This window comes from Mirounga angustirostris, unplaced genomic scaffold, assembly GCF_029215605.1.
Source record: "Mirounga angustirostris isolate CCGP_5_RB_7025 unplaced genomic scaffold, mMirAng1.0.hap1 SCAF_6, whole genome shotgun sequence".
Lineage (NCBI taxonomy): Eukaryota > Metazoa > Chordata > Mammalia > Carnivora > Phocidae > Mirounga > Mirounga angustirostris.
The window spans coordinates 3,858,896-3,876,292 of record NW_026991714.1 but is presented as its reverse complement, the minus strand read 5'-3'; the positions used below and the strand labels follow the sequence as shown (position 1 = coordinate 3,876,292).

At 49.6% G+C, this 17,397-nt stretch overlaps 1 long non-coding RNA gene and 1 other non-coding gene across 13 annotated transcripts in view; both read left to right on the top strand.

The window, feature by feature from the left end:
- LOC123845838 (uncharacterized) overlaps window positions 1-17,397 on the top strand; it is a 78,361-nt gene that overhangs the window by 29,685 nt on the left and 31,279 nt on the right. For 11 of the 12 annotated variants that reach the window (XR_010412153.1, XR_010412154.1, XR_010412152.1 and 8 more), the window contains exons 2-3: window positions 10,144-10,274; window positions 10,660-10,805. This is a non-coding gene — a long non-coding RNA (uncharacterized LOC123845838). Of the gene's footprint in view, window positions 1-10,143; window positions 10,275-10,659; window positions 10,806-12,335; window positions 12,625-17,397 lie in introns of all 12 variants that reach the window. The other variant, XR_010412150.1, reaches the window with a different exon arrangement.
- On the top strand, window positions 10,321-10,394 carry TRNAR-UCU (transfer RNA arginine (anticodon UCU)). Its single transcript has one exon. It is a non-coding gene; the product is annotated as a tRNA-Arg (tRNA).

Genomic DNA, 17,397 nt, shown 5'->3' with positions numbered 1-17,397 from the left:
TGAGTGCTCCTGTTATTCAGATCCATGTTCAGCTTGGAAAATTACGAGTTCCGGGGTGGGAGTGAGAATTAAGTCATAAAGGAGGGGGACTCTAATTGTTTATATAATATACTTAATTTGTTTTTACAGTGATCATGTGCTTCTGTGCTGAGCAATTAAAAAATAATTTTAAAAGCTTATTCTAAGGAGATCTATTAAAAGATAATTATAGAAATGCAGGAATGAAGTCAAGCAGTTCTGAGCTGGGGTGGCGGCATTGGGAACAGAAAGGGGGTGCTCTGGTTGGTGGTGGCTGTGGGAGGTGAAAGGGAGAAAGGGTAGACGTTGCTCTCAGTTTGAGAGATTGATCTGGAAAATGCTGAACCATGGAATCTTTTCGTGAGGTGTAGTATTTTGAGACAGAGGAAGATTAGTTTTGTTTAAACTGGGTTGAGGGTAAGCTTCTGGGACCCTTCTAACAGGACCCATTCAGTAGACAGCACGTAGAGACTGGAGCCCTGGACAAAGCTGACTGTTTCGATACCACTTTGAGGTAGAACAGCAGGAAAAGTCTCAAGTTCTCAGGTCTCATTTTAAGGGTTCCCGTGTAATATTTCCATTATAAAAATAAACAAGTGTGGCATTCTGGAACAGTCCCTAGGCTAGGGAGACAGAGACCTGTTCTAGCCCATTGTTTATCCATTCCCCCCCCAGCAAACATATATTGAGTAACTACCACCTGCCGGGTCCTGTACAGACTGACAAGATACAAGGGGCTCCCGGTGCTTGCGGTCCAGCAGGACACGGACATGCACACAGCGAGGGCAGCGCCGTGTGCTCTGTGCTCTAAAGGGGTGTGTGCAGGCGCAGTCACTGTCTGAGGCTGGTGGGCTCCAGTCTGCGGGGGTTGAGGTGGATGTTGGGGAAGATCTTACAGAAAAGGAGGTGAAGGGCCTAAGTCTTTAAGGAGGAGGAGCAGTTTCCAGGCAGATGTGGGAGCGGGAGAAGGGAAGGGCGTTCCAGAAAGATGGAACAGCGCACACCAAGGCATAACCAGAACAGTTTTTGGGTTTATGTGTGTGTGTGTGTGTGTGTGTTTAGGGAATTATAAGTATTTTGGCATTGTGCAACATAAGGCCGGAAGTGGGTGGAGAATGAGAGTAAATGAAGCTGAAAAGAGGGGAGGAATCACATTGTAGATGGCCTTTAGGCTCTTCTCTGGGCTACGGGTTTTCCTTCCAGAAAAATCACCACTGCTCTGTCGGCCGTGTGGCAGATGGTGGAAGGGAAAGGGCCAGGTGCAGATAGACAAGTGAGGGATTATGAAAATATTCCAATAGGCCTGCCCACGAGCCAGGACTCACACAGCACAGCAGCTGATGGGACACCGAGCACATGCTGAGGGAAGGCATCACGGCGGAATCCAGGCTTCTAGAGCAGGTGACCCGATGGCCAGCCCTGTCTCCCTCGTGCTGTTTTCTATCAAATCAGTCTTGTCCTTTCAATTTACTGTGTGTAGCCAGTTCTATGACTGGGGTGCGGACCTCTGTTAGGACTTCCCTCGGTGAGGGCCTAAAGCCTCCGCACCGCGCCCTCTGGAAATGATCTACCGCGCGGCAGCCGGAACGATCTCTCTGAAATGTACATCAAATCACAGTTCTCCCTTACTTAAAACCCTTCCCTGCCTCGGCATCTCCTGCGGGATTAACATCGAAGGCCTTGGACATGACAGAGGAAGGTCTCCCGGATCTGGTCTTCCAGCCACAGGCTGTCACCCCCCGCCGGGACTCTGGGCGTCAGCGACCCCTCATTTCTCGTAGTTTCTCACACACGCACACGAGGGGTTTGGGTGTAACTTATGCTGGCCTCTCTTAGAGCACTGTTCTCCCCTACTTTCCCCAACACGCATGGGTGCACACACGCACACACGCATGCCCTTGCACGCACACACTCCCTTGCACACACACACATGCCCTTGCATGCACACACGCATGCCCTTGCACGCACACACTCCCTGACCCAACCTCTTCTTTCGCTCTGGTGAGCAACTGTTCCTCCTTTCTACAGCTTATTTCCGTGGCTCTAGCAAACCTCCTCACACCCTCGGAGGGGGTTAGTCTGCCCACATTCTCTATTACTGTACATGCTGCGTGTTTCTCCCCATTTGGGCCACTTTGTTTTGTGACTCTGTTTGGTTTTTGTCTCTGACTGTGACTTTACTGAGGGCAGATACGGTGTCTTCACTATCTCTCTGTTCCCAGTGCCTAGCACATCTCGTGACACGTGGTACCTCTTCATGGATTTGCAGCATAAATAAACTAATAAGTGAGTGGGTGGGTGGTGCTACCATGAAGCAGATTAGTAGATCGTGAAGAGCAGAAGTTTTACAGGGAAATTTAAGTTCAGATTTGTACATCTTATCATTGAAATGCCTGTGAGTCCTGGAGGGGTGGTTATTTCAAGGTTGCTGAATATACCAGGCTGGCTGTCAGGTGCGGATAGGGAGTGTTCAGCTCCTACTCGGTAATCTGTGCTACAGTGTCTTTTCAGATAATTTAGGGAGAAAATAGAAGAGAAGAGAAGCCATGCACACTTGAGGGCAGTGTGTTTGACCACAACCCACAGAGGAAATCAATTTATTTTTTCTTACAACGGAGAACACACATGTCTACACAAATACCTGTACGTTTAACTGGAACAACATTTCAGGAAATGATACAGGGTCTTATTAGAGGCTGATGCCTTCTGGTGTTTTCTGCTTTATTGTGTTCTGCCCCATCCTGTCTTACCCTATGCTACCATTTCTCTTCTCTTCTATTTAATGGTATGAAATGCTGCTGACATTTTGACTGGTGGCCTGATAACCACTGCTTTTTGGGACCCTGATATGTGGGAAGGAGGCCCGGCAAAGGGGGCAGAGAAGGAGGGACGAGAAATAGGAGGAGAGGCCCGTGCGCCATGGAAAGCAGGGGAGTGAACGTTCTAGAGAACGAAGATGGGTTTGGTGTGAAATGCTGCAGAAAGGTGAAGTGAGCCTCTTGAATCTGATGATGAGGAAGCCGTTAGTGACTTGAGCAAGAACCTTCTGTAGAAACAGATGGTTTTCACCTCCTTTGTCTCATTTACTCCTTGTAATGGCCCCACAAGGCAGGTGTTCTTACTTGTGTGAATTCTGAAAGGAACAGGCAATCTGAGCCTCAGAGAGGTTCGTTTAGGTGCTCAGCATCACACAGTAAGTTGCAGAGCTGGGATTCAAACCTTGGTCAATCCTGACTTTAAAGTCTGTATTTTTCCAATCGGACCACAGCAGTTAGTCTATTTTTGTAATATTGGATAAGTAATTTAATTTTTATGGGCATGAGTTTACTAATCTATGTAATTACAGATGAGAGGGTTGACAAAAATTATAGACTACAGAAATATACAAAATAAAGAGCAAACATTCACCCACTTAGCATTATCAATTTAATCTTCAGACTAGTTTTTTTTTAATTTATAAAAGTAATAAGATTATATTGTAAAAATTCTACTAATGCAATAAGATTAAAAATGAAACTTAATTATTTGAAAATCTCTTTCCATTTTGAGCATTCAGTGATTCCAGGACGAAGCTACTTGATCCTTTTGATTTTCTCATTTTCAGTGATGACTGAAGACTAAGCATACCGTCCCCTTCCCCACACTCTGCATGGAGACCCCACTGGGGTGACCCCATAGTCGCATAAAAAGAGCCCTCAAGTGGCAGTCAGAGAGCCCGGGACTGGGCGCAGCTCTGTGAATGACTGGCTGACTGACCCGGAGTGAAGCATCTTATTTATCTGGACATTGGTTTCCTCTGCTTTGACCTTTGGTGACTAAAGGGAGAATGAGCCACTGAGGGGAGACCACGGGGTGGGGGGCTCCCCCACCCTCACCAGGCGCCACTCTCCATCTTCTTAGCCTGCAGCGCTGCCCTCCACCCGTGGCCATTCCACACCCTCCTGTCCTGCCCTTGGGGCACCACCCCTCGATCACAAGGGCAGGGAAGAGACTTGTGGGGAAGGTCTCAGACCAGTGTCACGGGATGCCCTGCTCTCAGTGCACACCATCTGTGGACGCCTGCCCACGGAGGCGGCAGAAGTCAAGCAGCCCGCTGCTTCCCAGCTGATGACTTTGGGCAAGCCGTTGACTGTCCTTGATCAAGGTTTTCCTTTTGTAAAAGGCGGAGGATGATCATCACTCTTTCCACAATCTAGGAGAGTTCTGATGATAAAATGACATAAAGAATTAAAAATATTTTTATCATCATGATGCCTCCTGTTAATGCTGTTTCTTAGACTCTTTGATGGATAGCATGAGGGAGAACTGTGGAAATCCAGCTACTTCCTGTTACTCAAAGTAAAATGCTTCCCCTGGAGCCTGTGTTCAGTGTAGGGACTGAATGCTAGCTAGGATGGCCTTGAGAAGGGCCAGTCCTATGTTGATAAGGACAACGGCGCACACTTCGTCAGACAGAGGCCCCCTGTCCCTGGGATGGAGATGCTCCTGGTCACAATTTCTGTGTAAACTGATGCTTTGTAAAAGATGAAGACTGTTCTTCTCTTGCTGTTACAGAGTCTACCTACGATGTTTACCTCTAGGCTTCTTTCAGGCTGAGTGGGAAGTGGAGCTGAGGTAGTTAAAGGACAAAGAAATCCCCTTTACTCCTAATATTAGGCACAATCGACGTTCTCGAGCCCCTGGACCTGTGACCAGAATCATTGATGCTTGAAGGGTCTGTCTTCTAACTCTTTGGCCTCTGGCCTAGAGTATCTGCTCTTTTATGGACCAGGTTCTCTGTGGTGTCTGTGAAGATTAGGGAGCCTGGTTGCCAGGCCATCCCCATGTCCCTCAGTGCCAGGGGATCAGCAGGGCCCAATTGGGGCCCCCCAGCTTTAAAGTCAGTGGTGCATGCATGGAGCCCCAGGCCTGGAAGTGAAGCAGATATAGGTATGTGGTAGAGCAGGAAGCTCCTCAGATGTCTGGAGGTGAACATGGCAAAGGGAAGGACCAGCAGGTCATTCCGGACAGGAATCTGGCTCTGCATGGATGGGGTGGGAGGAGATTCAGAAGAACAGGTCCTATGGACTGAAGATTTGGGAAGCAGGAGAGATCTGGACTAAAGGGCTGGGGTGGGGGGAAGTAAAGAGATCTGGAGAATGAAATCTAGAGGAAGGGAAGAGAGGGCCTGATGGCGAAGGAGCGAACATACCAAGATTTTGGAGTGAGTGGCAGAGCACAGAAATCACAGGCAAGGGCGGAGGAGCTGGGAGGCCTGGGAGATCAAAGAGCCTTACACCCCACAGTGCTGGGGGCCGAGACAGGTGCAGCGGGCTCAGTGTGCCCGAGACCAGGAACGGCGCGTGTGGATCGTAGTGTTTGGAATAGACAGACCCTAGATGAGAATAGATGGGAGTGTCGCCAAGAAATTGGGCATGTCAGATGATAGATCTTGTGAGGAAGGATTAGGGAATGCCAACGACATGTGGAAAGTGAGGAGATGGACAGGAGTATGGAGAGGTGAGGATGGCGGGGTTGGGGGGGCGTCCAAGTCAGGACGTGACCACAGGTGATGTGCCTGCTCTGTAGGAGAAGGAGAGATTGAGGGGGTGGCGAGAAGACACAGGAAGAAGATGGGACTGGGGAGTTAGTGCTGAACACAAACGAGGATGGTGGCTTGGGGTCAGGACTACAGGCATAGAGACAGAGCCTGGATTCTAAAGAAGAAAAGTGGGGGTTGAGCTGGAGGGGTAGCACCAGGAATTAACTCACTTGTTGGGAAATTGGAGTGAAGCAGAGAGAACATCTCCCTCCAATTTCCCAGAAAGATCTGGTGGGACGTGCTAACCCACTGCCTGTCCTTTCATTAAACATTAAAGCAGTCTTCCTCACACTTCTTGACCAAAGAGAATTTACATCCTTGGAGCATATTCTCTAGAATTCTCTAGATAGTCTCCTAGAGGAGGCCAAGAGAGGAGAAACAGAGAGGCAAACGGGAAGATTCCATCCCCAGATCCTTCACCATTCCTCAGACTCCCTTGGGGGTGGACCTCTGCATGGACTCTGCCCGTTGTGACCTTGGCGAGTGCCTGGAGGTGCAGCCCATTATCAGGACAGATTGAGTCCAGGTCTACCTTTGGGGAGACTTGTGAGTAACCCATGGCGCTGGGCTAGACCTGGGATGGAGGATGTGATGACTCAGGAAGACTTTGCCCTCCTTTGTCCTCCTTTGTCTTGACTCTGAGGCCCAATTACCTGGATCATCTCACTTCTTCCCTCTTAGAGGATAGGAAAAGGGATCAGGAAGGAATAAACAATCTTCAGCCAGGTTCTTCAGCTGAGGAAGGAAGGAAACAAAAGGCTTTAGGAATATTAATGCTTCGTTATGATGGGTTAGAAAAATGCATGAGAAGAAGAGACAAATGAGCACAGGGCAAGACCCCATGAGGACGAAAAGTCTGGAAAAGAACGGAGGGACCTTTGTTTTAGAGGGATGTCCATCCTGCCCTTCTTTAAGGGATGGGAGTTATGAGCTGAACATCTGTTAGGTGTGCAGAGTGGGCCTTTCTCCATAGGCCTGACTTCACAGAGCTCCTTTTCAGCCTCCCTGAGAGGTGCTTAGCAGAGGGGTAAAGGGGTGCCGAAAAAGTGATAGGAAGTTGCTGGTGGTTGGGGACACAGAAAATGGTGTATGGAAATCACTTCTAGAGGATGTGCCCACAGTGGATGTGAATGAATAAGGTTGGGACATGGCAGGCCCTGGAAGATGAGACCATCATGTATTGTCCAAGGCTGTGTTGTCCAAATGTCTAGTTCATGGTCTTACTCCATCTAAATCCCTTAGCATTTACAATATATGTTAAGGAAAAAAAAAAAAAAAGAAGAAGATAGTAGGAGGGGAAGAATGAAGGGGGGAAATCGGAGGGGGAGACGAACCACGAGAGACGATGGACTCTGAAAAACAAACTGAGGGTTTTAGAGGGGAGGGGGTGGGAGGATGGGTTAGCCTGGTGATGGGTATTAAAGAGGGCACGTTCTGCATGGAGCACTGGGTGTTATGCACAAACAATGAATCACGGAACACTACATCAAAAACTAATGATGTAATGTATGGTGATTAACATAACAATAAAAAAGTAAAAAAAAAATCCCTTAGCATTTAAAACACAGGCTGGTAGGGATAGGCCCCCTAGGGAAACTGTGAATAGGGTTTAACTGTATTTGTTCCTGGGCCAACAGGAGATATTTTTTTGGCATTTATCATATGTATTCCAGCAACACTTTATGAATGAAATAATGTATGAGCATCACCAGTTTGTCTGTGGGGTCAAAGAATGGATTCAGTTAGAGGCATGAGTAACGCTTGAGTCACAGATCTTTGGAGAATTAAATCAGTACAAAAAATTTTTGGAAGGGGAATATACTCATCTTAGGGTTTGCATAAACAGAAATAGCATACCTAGTTTCAAAGAAGAAAAAGAGGTGCTGTTTTCAGTCATTTTGAATGGCTTACCCTCACTTTTCCTGCCTCGTTAAAGCTACCACTTTCTTCGATGATTTCCCTCCTTATTTTTAAATTAAAAACCAAGTTTAGAGACATTATTCACACCTATCAAGAAGCTTTAGCTGGTTCATGGATGATAAAGTGAAACAAGATACGTCAGAGACATCGCTTATTTGAAAAAATCCCTTGGGCAGTCCGGAGGATTTTTGTTGATATAGATTATGAGTATAAGGGGTCCCAGAAAGGGTTTTTTTTTTTTTTTTGCTAGAATGGGGAGATTGCTGTGGGGATGAGGGAAAGATAAAGGGAGGTTATTCAAGAGGAAGGAGGTGACTCAGGCAACAGAGTCAAGACTCGTAACTCAAGGGGCAGAGGCAGAAAGGGGATGACTGACTATACCTGCACCACCAAGGCTTGGCTCATCTTTATCCATAGCATTTATTATTGCCCCTAATTTGTAATGGGGAAGTGAAAGGCTGAGAAGTTAATTTTCACAGGGTTTTGAGGCAAGTGAGCTGCAGTTGGCTATTGCAGCTGGATCTTTCTGCTTTGAGAGTTAAGGTCTTTGTGTGCACTTGGAAACTTGACACCTTATTTGGTGTGCAATAAGATTGATTCTGTCTTTTCTCCCATACATCTTTCAGAGTAGTTCCTATGTTGGGATTTGCCTACAGGATCCTGGAGGGTGGGACCGTGTAGTTATTTTCCCTCATCGTTGTATCCCCAGCGCTAAGAGAGAACGTTGTGAGCAGTGAATGAGTCTCTTGGAAGGCACTGGGGAACTGGGACTCTTCCTTCAGGGTGTGGAGAACACGTGATCTCTTCAGATGCAATGAAGCTTTGGGCAAAGCTCAGGACAGATAGATTTCTTGGATATAGGACAACATCTTTAGAGCAGGGGTGTGTGTCTGTGTCTAAGATAACTTTGAGCCTGGTGGGATGTGTCCTGAGAACCTGTTTTGCATCCACATGGATCCTGGCTGGCATGTGGGGTTGAACTTCCCTTTACAGGCACATGGACCTCCTGACTCGTCCCTTGACCAGCATCTTGTTACTAGTCACCCCATGTAATGCAATATCTGGCCAGCACTGGGTTTCGAGTGTCAGGTTCTTGGAGTGGTCCAGGGTAGATGTATTAAGAAAGGCCTGTTCTATGCCCTTTTGCTTTATGTTTAGTGTAGATGCACCATCGGCTTCCCTATTCTGAGCTCCTGGCTCTGGGTCCCAGGGGGAAGACACGCTTGGTTGGCGTGGCTGCTTTTCCCTGGGTGTTAGTCTTCTCCTTGCCCCCTGACCTGATCGAAGCACCTTGGTCCTGTTCTTGCCCAGATCTCATTCTTGGGGCTGTATGAACTGAATGGGCAGGGAAGTGTGAGTCTTAGAGTTCTAAGGGCCCTTCAAGACCTTCCGGTTGTCATGTTGTTCTTCACTTGGCCATCAGCTGGTCTCACGGGTTAGAAGGAACTGTCTTGAATTGTGATCGGAGTCAGTTGGCAGGGGCCAGGGTGGTGGGCCACAGAAGCACATGCTGAGAGGGGAGAGGAGGAAGCGTGCATCAGCTCTCTGCTTTTACTGTAACCTTGTAAGTGGGAGTGGGCTGGCGAACACTGAATCAGTCTTTAAATCAGTGCATTGTCCTTGGGAGCACAGAGGCCAATTTTCCCCTGATGCGTGTGGCAATCAAACAGGAGAGAAAGAGCTGAAGGTGAGGCAGGAAGGACTTGGATTAGACATTCAGGAGAACCAGCACAGGGGAAATTATAACCAACAGAGATTAGGGATTGCATCTTCTCAAGGAGGCTTTTAAAAATAGGAACTGTTTTCTTGGATCTGGGTGGCGGGGTGGGGGGGGTCTGGAGGTCTTTATATATGGTTATGGAGGGCTGGCCGATTTGATTGCCTTGGGATTCCTCTGGCAAGCCCAGCAGCTGAGAAACCCTCATTCTTTAAATTAGGCAGTCCTGGGAAGAAAGAATGGCAGCCTTGGAGCTAGGGAGGGTGGGGGAAGGGGAGCAGGTAGGTTTCCCGGAGGGCTTTGTGAGGACCACCTGTATTTCATTAGGGAGCTTACCCTCCTCCCTGTATGTTCTCCCTCCCTCTCTCCCTCTCTCCCTCTCTCCCTCTCTCCCTCTCTCCCTCTCTCACACACACTCACCACTCTTCCATCTCCTCCCCATCCGTGATTCCAGTGAAGATGCTGAAGGCACATCACATTAGACTCGGTATCGCTTCCCCGGGCTTGACAGATGCAGCTCTTACAGCTGAGAGCTGGACCAGTCTCCCGGAGCCCGGCTTCCCCGCCTGGCTGTGCCGCCACGAGGTTTACACAGCTTCTTTATGGGAACGGCTCCTTTGTCTCAGGGAAGGAGGGCTTTCCTAAATCCCCCAGCTCTGCCCAGCCCCTATCTGAGAGTAGCGGGACTGGGATGAAACCACAGTGAGGGAGAGGGGTGGAGGTAGAGCCTGCTCGGTTTGCTCACTGGGCAGGGTGCGCGCTGCTTAATTAGCATGAGAATAGACAGACTTTCCTGCATCCTCCCTCAGGGATGGAGAGGAAGGCGCCAAGGCTCTAGCTCCATCCTACCCCATCAGAGCTCCTGGGACTGAAAATGACTCTGGCCCCATTCCTCTGATCCCCCAAGGACCCAGGACCCACAGTGTTGAGAAAAGCTTTGATGGAGCCGGCGGGTGGATCTCCACTCCAGATTTTCCAGCTGTCCCTGCCCCCCCACCGCTCGGGAGCAGGATGCCGAGATGGCTGGTGATGCAGAAGGTATGTGCTTTTTCAGTTCTGGTGCTGATGCTGTGTGTGTGGTGAGGTCTCTGTGGCGCAATGGACGAGCGCGCTGGACTTCTAATCCAGAGGTTCCGGGTTCGAGTCCCGGCAGAGATGGTCACCTGGCAGGTGCCTCTTTTATTTTGTGTGCTGTCATGCTAGGTTGATAATTGTATTTATCTGTCCCCGGAGGTTCTGGGGAAGAGAAAGGAAACCCCTTTCCTTGGGAATCCTGGACCTCCTCTCCTTTTCCCTTCCCTCCCCCTTCATTCTTTCTCTGTTCCCCCTTTATGGATTTTCATTGTCTCGGGAAGGCTCAGATGTCAGCTGCCTGTCTCTGCTCAGCCGGACTGACACAGCCTTTGAATCCTTTGCTTCCTAGGGGAATCACTGGCACACAGGGACCGAGGTGCCAGGCCACGGGTTCTGGGACCACGGTGGTTGGTTCCCTCTTTCTCCTCTGAGAACACAAAAAGGCAGACTGACCCACATGCATGCCCATGAGGAAATGTCCAGCTGTCCTCTAAGGTAAGGGCCCCCTTGACCGGGGTGGGTCAGGAGGCGGATGGGGTTGTGCAGAGGACATTTATTCACCGTCTTTGTCATTGCTGGGGCTTTTTGTGCTAGAGCTCTTCACTCGCTTCCTCATCTACACGGTGAGAGGTGCTCATTGCTCTCGGCGGAATAAACTGCACAGAAGTACACAAATTATGGGGCAGATGAACTTGTCCCGGGAAACTCAAAGGTCTCACGCTCCTTTGGAAAGTTGGTAGCCTTTCCTCTTTGCAGGGCAAGCTCAGAGGGCGGTGTGTGTGGGGAGGTTATTTCTATCATTCCCTTTTTCCATCAAGACATCTCCTCACCCCTCTCTCGTGCTGCATTCCCTTCTGCTCTTCTTCCCTGCCTCATCCAGTGGCCACATTCAGCAAGATTGGGACCTTGGGTTTCTATTCTGGGCTGGTCTGGCTCTCTCTCTCCCTCGAATATTGAGGCCTCCAGTCTATTAGCTAGAGGGACGCATGCCAGGAAGTGACCTCCACCCCAGGTGAACCCAGGAAACCTGAGACACACACCTCTCCTCCGGCTGCGGGGGAGTCAGCATCTCTCCCACGGGGGGCTCTGCTCGGACATCCAGCAGACACAGTCCTGCACTCAGGCTCTGGGAAGCTGGTGTGGGGTGAGGGGGCCAATCCATACTGGGTTCCGCCAAACCCTGCCAAGAGGTGGGAACTGACAGGGCAGTTAGGGTGGGAAACTGATGGTGGGAGACGGATGTTTTCTGCCTTTAGGGCACCTGCACATCTGTAGCAAATTGAAACTCCTCAACTTCTTTTGAAGTACTTTGGTGCTTTAAAGGGACTTAAAATTCTTGCAGTTAAGAGCCCACAGATATTAACTCTCCCCCACCAGCCCTGTGGATGTGCCCTTTGGAAGATACCGGGGGGGGGCCAGAAATTCCTAGGCAGACCCTTCTGGAGTCTTTCTTTTATTGTTAGCTCTGCCTGTGCTGGGTATTTTTGCTTTAAGCCCTGGCCTGAGAGGAAAAATTGGTGTCTGTGGGGTGGGGTGGGGAGGGAGTTTGGCCAAGTGGCATGTCATCTTTTTCAACCATGCCCAGAATGCTACTTCATCCTGGTTCTCCTTCATCATTCTATTGGAACAGGGCTGCTCACAGTGAGAAGTAGGAGGTTGTTCACAGTCGGGGCAAGGGTACAAATTCATTATGGCCTGTTCCAAGGTTTGCTCAACTCTAGAAGCTTTCTAGGAATAAAGCCTCCCTGACATTGTGGGGGTGGGAGGTTGGGGGTGAAGCTGGGAGGGATGTGTGCCCACGTGGGCACTGAATTGAGATTTGTGGAAATGTTTGTTGAGGATGCAGTGTAGCCGGCTCCTCGGCTCGCTACCAGCGAGGACTGAAGCCGTGGACAACCCCCAAACCTGATTTCAGCCAATCATGTCCATTGTAGACCTGGGAATTTGAAGACCATGGTTTAAGAAAACCTCTCTGAACTTGAACTGCTTACTTATAGTGACAAGGTTGTTTTGTGTGTCCTCCAGACGGGAAAATGATGAGAGAGTCCGTGATGCGGCTCCATAGGCTGGTCAGCTCTGCGTTCTGTGTCCTCCGTGGGCAGGAGGGGTGCCTGGCTGCCAAGTGGGGAAAGGGAAGGGTGCGGATGGTCAGCCCCTGCCCAGCACACCCAGGGCAGCTGTGGGCCATCAGCTGGGGCTGATACTGACTCGTGCTGCCCCAGGGAAGAGGAGGGGCTGAACTTGCCAGCTGGTGGAATCCTTCAGAGAGCAGATGCTTCCTCTGTGTCTTAGCTGGGAGCCTCGCCTCAGCCAGGTGGGTAGAGGTCCCTGCAAGCTCTACCACTCAAGGGAACTAGAAGCTTCCACGTGCTCACACGTCAGCCAGCCTCCGGCTACCCCAGTCTCGGGGGGGGTGGTGTCCTGGGGACTTGAAGAAGGGTATCACAAGCACTGGGGGCAAGATTTCTCACACTGGTAAAAATTTCTTTATATGAGATAATAGCTTTCTTCTTAATACATGAGAGCTAACTTCTGATTTATGAATATCATAATTTCTGTATTGTAATGATGCTCAGAACGTACAATAGAAATCGGCGCTTTTTTTTTTTTATAAAGTCACTTCACTGGAGGACTCAAATGCTTCAGCGGCGCTAGAGCTGGTCATTAATTACAAGGTATGCGGGCAAGATGTGCCTTATTTATTACTGTATTCTCAGTGCCTGAAATATGGTAGGCACTTGATGGATATATTTAAAGAATTAACGCTGACTTAGATTGGCTATAATTTATGTAGATGGAAGAGGAAGGAATGTGGCTTCTAGAGATCAGGAACACAGGTGGTATCTTCAGGCATTAGTTCGTTTACTTTACAAATATTCATCGGGCTCCCGCTTCCTGCCACCTGCCACGTCCTAGGTCCCAGGATCCACAATAGCGTCGCCTGCGTGTTCCCGCCGCAGAGATAAAAGACAGATGGGCAAATGCCATTATGATAGCATTGTAGGGAGAGGTACCTCCGGGAGGGACTTAACTGAGGAGAAGAGGTAGACTGATGTGAGGCGTGGCGATCACGGGAGACTTTCACAGGAGGAGACATTTGGGCGAAGAATGAGTGAAACCAGAGAGATCAATTAGACCCAGAGGGTGGGCGTTTCAAACAGAGAAAGAGCCAGAGCAGAGACCCTCAGCTGGGCACGAGGTAGATGGCTTTGGAGGACAGCACCGAGGTCAGTGTGGTTGGTGTGGAGGGAGGCGTGGGGAGATGGGTTCAGACATTCATATGGGGCACGTCCCAGAGGGTGACGCTCCCGTCACGCCCAGCTCGGCCTTGGAAAGTCAAGCCAGTGTTTGCTCGCTTCTCCTTTACTTCTCCAGCAATGAAATTCATAGGTCATGTAGGCTTCCTGTGCACAAAATTTAAAAAGTTGTAATATCCTCATTGTAATATAAGACAAAGGAAGTAAGTGTGTAATAATTGATTTGTATGTTACACTAGCACTCTTATACTTGAAGAATCACCTTCAGTTCAGTGCCTGTGGATATGTAAGTGCAGAAAAACGCAGGCTTGCCTCCCGGCCGACTTAAAACTCATGAGGGATGTACTGTGTAAACTGTACCAGCAGGTTGTGACTCCCCAGACTGGTGAACACTGTTGATAAATTTGTAATCCAGACAAATTCGATCTTCTTGCAAAGATTGCAGCATTTTGCATTCACGGATATTTTGGGACGTTTTCAATCATGCAGAAAGCTCTGTATTTATACGTAAAAACAAGTTAGATCCGAGGCCCAGACACCAACAGCTAGCTTTTCAGTAGGTCATTCAAAAGAAGTACGCAACAGGAGGCGAGTCTGCATTGTGTGAGAGGCACCTGCCCCTTGGGGGACAGGGCACGCAAGCCCCAGGTACCCTTTCTCTCTACAACTGGTTGTGGTGCCCAGTCTTTACCAAAACAAGAAATTACACCAGATTTTCAAAACACCTCCTCCCGGCAATTCCAGACCCACCGGCCAGCGCTGACTTAAGGCTTGCAGGTCAGGCTTTCCTTCATGCTAATGAAAATCATCAGTGGGTTTGAGCAGAGGAGGGATGGAATCTCATTTACATGTTACAAGGCTAATTTTGGCTGTGGGTGAGGACTCGTGTGGTTGGGAACAGGGGCATGTTTGCAGGTCTGCCGGACGCAAAGCCTTCTAGAAGCAGCGAGGTGTGGCCCTGTGGTTCCCAAGTGTGGATGCCAGTACCACCAGCCGCGGAGGGTTTTATAACAATATCCACCCAGAAAAGTGATTAAGCATCTGTGGACAGCTGAGCTGGCATGGATCACTTACATTTTGTCTGAGAACTAACTACTTGTATTTATTGCTATTACAATGGTTGTCACCTACTAGCAAAAATGTGCATTTTGTTTGTGTTTAAAAGCCACAGCAAATGGAACTTACTCCCCCAAACGTTATTTTGGTGTTTATGTCCTCAGTAATTTCCACAAATTATAATGGAACAGGATGTCTGTAAACTTCTCTGTGTCCTCCCTCGGAGTTGGATCTTTCTGCTTCGGTGGGGGTGATGTTGTTCCACCGGGAACTCTAAGGAGGGGTCCCTTGACGGAGCGGTGGTGGGACATTGATATGATGCGAGGTGCTGGGAGCAGGAGGTCAGCAGAGGAGGTGACAGCCCGGGGACAGCGGACCTGGGACTTAGTCTGAGGTCTTGCTGTTTGCTGGTTCCCGGGCATGCAATAGGCCTCTCGAGCCCTGATTTCCTCATCTAGAGACGAGCCAAATAATACCTAGAATTAAATAAGGTAAAATGTCCAAGTGTCTGGAGAGTCAGATGCACAGTAGGGGCCCAAACACATACCAGCTTCCTTTGTTTGTGGACAGTGTTCCAGCCATCAGGCTGGTTTCCTGGAGACCATGGTGAGGATGTGGGGGACTTGGCCACGGGCCACATGTCACTGTCCCTTGGAAATGCCTGGGCATCATGGAGTGCCGGGGGGAGTAGAAAGGCACAGAGTTACCCTCCGAGGGCATGTCCTCTCCCTGCAGTCACTGTGGGGGCCCTGCCTTTCTCTCTGGGGCTGAGCACTGAGGTCGTGCAGGGATCCTTTGCAGCCTGGGGAACAAGCCTCCACAGGCCTGTGGAGAGGCCCCTGTAAGCCTCTTAGGCGAGCAGTGCAGGGCTTTAAAGCCAGGGATGAGGCAAGTCCATCCCCACGGTGTGGGGGAGAGGAGCCCAGAGCGAGGCTCCTGACTCCTGGCCAGGGCCCTTCCTGGGAGCATTCCCTGCCGCAGACCCGCCTCCGTCCGGAGTCTGGGAGGAGTGTCACCTGGAAGTCACTAACAGCCCCTCATCATCTTTTCTTTTGCTACATCTATAGGCCACTTTTGAGGAGAGAAATGGCAGCATCCAGAATAGCAGACAATTTAGAACCAATTATATTTATTTTGGAGGAATACAAAACCTTTTTTCTTTTCTAATTATGCACAAACTTTCTAACAGTGTTTTCAAAATTTTTATACTTGAGCATGCTCCTAACAGCAGAGGAGAGTGATTGCCGACCCCCAGGTGTCAGGAGCGAAGGCTAAGTGGCTTTCGCCAAGCACAGCATTTCCTTGAAGTCTTACACTTTTTGCTACACTCTAGTACAAATTTTGGGTTTTAATTCCTTATAGCTACACTTTCTAAATACAAAAGTAACTAGCTGGCCTTAAATCTGATAATAAAGGTGGTGCCTGGCATACCCTAGTTACAAAAGAAAAGAAATAAATTAATATTAAACACGAGCTTGTGACCCCAGAGCATCCACTCAGAGATGAAGGGGGAGATACTCCGGAGACAGGTTAAGGAGCTGGAAACCTGGCAGGGAATGCACATGAATTCATTACTCATTCAACAAACATTTGTTCAGTTCCTACTCTGTGCCAAGCATTGAGCTAGGTCCTGGGACACACTGACCAGCAGAAGACACAGATGATCACACATAAAATCGGGGCTGTGAGTGAAGGGGCGATCCACGGGGCGGGGAAGTCTGAGGTGGGGGAGCTGAGCTCTTCAGAGAGGCCGGGGAAGCTTCCTCCAGGCAGTGGCCCTGGAGTTGAGTCAGAAAGATCAGTGGGAAACGGCAAAGCAGAGAAAGAAGGAAGGAAGGAGCTTCCCAGACTGAGGTGTAGAGGTGGCAGAGAGAACAGAGGAGGAGAGGCGAGGGGGGTGGCCCCACCAGGGAGAGGGAGGCGGAAGGTGGCGGCAAAGCGGAGTCAGAGAGAGACGTGGGGGGCTGACCCCACACAGCTGCATTGGAACTGCAGCGGGTCGTGTCCTTTTCCGAAAAACGAAGGGAAACCCCTGGAGATTTTAAGCCAGAGGCTGCATGATTAGATTTGCATTTTAGGAAGATTGCTCCCACTGCAGCTCAGGGAACAGCATGGAAGGTGCCTGGGTAGCTGCCGAGCTGAAGGAGAGTTCCACCTGTGGGGCGTGGCGCAGCTGGGGGAAGGGGGTGGTGGCCGTGGCTGTGGTGGTGGAGACAGAGTGGAGAAGCTGGGTTGTAGGGATATGCAGGAGCCGAAATGTGCAGGATTTGGTTACAGAATGGAAATGGTAGAAAGAAGAAGGAGTTGCCCAGGACGGCTCCACGATTTCTGGCTCGCATCCCATGGACCAAGGCAAGAAACACTGTAAGAAGAAGAGCAGGTGCAGGGCAGAAAATGGTGAGCCCAGCTTTGGGCTTCTCATTTTGAGGTGCTCTGAGATCTTCAAGAGATGTCGGGTCAGGTGTGTGTGAGGTCGGGAGCTGGGCCCGGGTCTGAACTGGTGATCTGATTTGGGGAGTCCTCTGCATGTTGGGAGCCAGACGTTTGCGTGAGGTCACCTGGCGGAAGGTGCAGAGTGAGAGGGTCCAGGGACAAGCTCAGATGACTCCAACATCGAGGAGAGAAAGAGAAGTTGTACCCGGAGTGTCCACAGAGGGCTGTGGTGTTACTGACATGTCCAGAATGGTCATAACCCAAGTTACCGTTAGATTAAGTGCATGGAAGTCACTGGCGGGAGCTGTCTCGGCGTCTGTGGAGGGTCAGGGCAAGAAACC